The following is a 3,166-nucleotide window of genomic DNA, read 5'->3' on the forward strand; positions in this document are numbered from 1 at the left end:
CCCTTATCTCCCCAAAATAATAACTCACACAACACAACAATTTACACGGGAAATTAATATGGCAACATAATAAAATTAATTCATATCACAATTTGCCCAATGGCCACAACCAAATTCCAAAGATATATCAAAATTATTTAATTTCACAATAAATAGATTAAGGCTCCACACAATGTATATAACACCCAGAAACAATCAATAGAGATAGAAATTACTCACCATAAAGCAAAGCCTTTATTAATGCAAATTTACATAATTCTATTAACACTTCTTCTTAAACTTGCTGAAATTAATTATTTGCATAAGAAAATTCATATTGGAATTAATTTCCAAGAAATATTAAACCAACAATACTCACGAAATTTTATAAATATTTCAAGTAGAAATCACATCAAATTATCATATACAAAATAAATTCAACAATAAGGATTTAGGCATGGCGAACAGATGATTTAGTTATTTTTCAAAATTTCCCAATTTATTACACAATAATGCCTAAGACTTTAATTTAATGAATTTTGCATGTATAAGCCCGAGTACGTACTCGTCACCTCGTGTACGCGGCTTTTCACGTTTCACAAATGGAACATAAGACTCAATGCCTAAGGAGTAATTCCCCCACTCGAGGTTAAGCAAGACACTTACTTTTTTGAAGTTATGCCGATATTCCACAATCGTCTTCTTGCTTGAATTGACCTCCGGGCCGCTCAAATCTAACCAAATTAATTGTATAACTTCATTAAAATTCATCGAAAATAATTCCGGATAATAATATGTCGACTTAAAAATTTATTTCAAAAAGTCAACAAAAGTCAGGCGGGGCCCGCCCCTCTAAACCCTACAGAATATTTATGAAATCCGAACACCCATTCTGATACGAGTTCAATCATATCAATTTTATCGAATTACAATAATAACTCGACCTCCAAATCTTAAATTTTTGTTTTCAAATCCCTAAGTTCAAACCCCCGATTTACACCTCAAAAACATGTAATCTAATCGGATTATTCGATGATAATTAAATATTATGGAGTAGAAATGATCACAAGGGACTTACCTCAAGTTTTCCCGTAAAAACCTTGCTCAAACATCGCCCAACCCGAGCTTGAAATGCCCAAAAATGGCAAAAGCTCGGAACCCCTCTGTTTTTGTATTACCCATGGGTTTTCGCACCCGCGGTGATTTCTTCGCACTTGTGGCTTCGCACCTGCGGCAAATTTTTTGCATCCGCGGCTTCATACCTGCGGAAAAATTTTTGCACCCGCGGTGCCTGGCCAGTTCATGCATTTTCTGCTTCCGCGACTCATTTCTCGCATCTGTGGCCCTTTTTCATGCAAGTACGATCATACCAGATGCCCATCTACTTTAGCTCCTCCTCCAAATCAAAATTCGATCCGTTAGGCATCCGAACTCACCCTAGGCCCCCCGGGACCTCAACCAAATATATCATCAAGTTCTCAAATATCATACGAACTTAGTCAAATTCTTAAATCACATCAGACAACATCAAAACGACGAATCGCACCTCAAATCAAAATCTATGAACTTTGAACTTTCAAATTCTTTAACTTGTGCCGAAACGCATCAAATCAATTCGGAATGACTTTAGTTTTTTCACATTAGTCATAAATGACATAATGGACCTATTCAAATTTCCAGAATCGGATTCTGACCTCGATATCAAAAAGGCAACCCCCCGGTCAAACTTTCCAAAAATTTAACTTTCGGCATTTCAAGTTTAATTCCACTACGAACCTCCAAAAAAATTTCCAGACACGCTCCTAAGTCCAAAATTACCATACGGAGCTATTGACATCATCAAAATTCTATTTCGGAGTCGTTTGCTCAAAAGTCAACTCTCCGGTCAACTCTTTCCATTTAAGCTTCAAATTAAGGATTGTTCTTTTAATTTAATTTTGAATCTTTAGTAAATCAAACTCGACCACACCCGCGGGTCATAATACATATTGTGAAGCTTCTCGAGACCTTAAGTCACTGAACGGGGCATAAATTCTTAAAAAGACAAGTCTGGTCGTTACAGTTATAGGTACCGGTTCAATTCGATCCATAACTTTCGATTTAAAATATAAATTTAAAGGTAAAAAATTATTAGAATGTAGAATTGAACCCATAACTTTAAGATTATATTTGGGTTCTAGCTAAAAACCTAAAAGTTGAACCCATAAAATTTAAATTCTGGATCCGCCTCTACAGCATATATAGCGGTGGCGAGCTTCACAACTAGCTTGCTGGTGATGGTAGAGGTGACGATGAAAATGATGGTGGTACTGGCAGGGGTGGCACGACCAATTTCGTGACCTAAAACCAAACTTTATGAGGGGCCTTAATTTTTTTATTAATAAAAAATATTTTATTTTTATTTGAATTCTATTTTTCTAACTTTTTTTAGATGCAAAGTTATTATTAATTTTTTATAATCAATTTCTCCTAATAAGTCTTTCTCAATTGACAATATAGCTAATCTATTTAATATCTTTGAGACATTATTGATCTTAGGTAAGGTTTTATTAATTTTAATTTTGAAACACTTTTTTTCGCTGAAGCAACGGTAATGGGAGTTATTAATATTATTCTATAAGTAATATAGGTATTTGGAAAATAATCAAACTTTTTTATTTGATTGAGTATATCAATTAAATTGTTATCTTCTAATTGTACTATTTTTCTTAATATTTTTGCTTCAGAAAATAAATCTAAACTATCAATATCGGGTTGATTATTATGATTTAAGGAGCATTCAAGATGAAAGCAATATTTTTTCAAATTTCTATCAAACTAGTGATCTCAATTTTTACCGCTAAATATAAAACCAAAAATATTTTCATATGCCTCTAATTGTTCAAATCTATTTTAAAGTGAAAAAATAACCTTGTCTATTACTCTCTCCGGTCCATAATAAGTGATTTTTTGGCTTTTATTTTGGTCCAAAATAAGTGTCCTTTTATATAATCGAGAAGGAATTAACTTTATTTTTTAAAAATTTGCCCTTATTTACATATCTCAATGTGTCAAGTTAACAACATATAAATTTTAATTAAGGATAATTGAGTCAAAATATATTTTTGTTCTAGGAGTCAGTATTTTCTTAAGGGGTACATCAAAGGTTAAAAAGTCATTTATTATGGACCAAAGAGAGTATGTATAA

This window comes from Nicotiana tomentosiformis, chromosome 4 (genome assembly GCF_000390325.3).
Source record: "Nicotiana tomentosiformis chromosome 4, ASM39032v3, whole genome shotgun sequence".
NCBI lineage: Eukaryota > Viridiplantae > Streptophyta > Magnoliopsida > Solanales > Solanaceae > Nicotiana > Nicotiana tomentosiformis.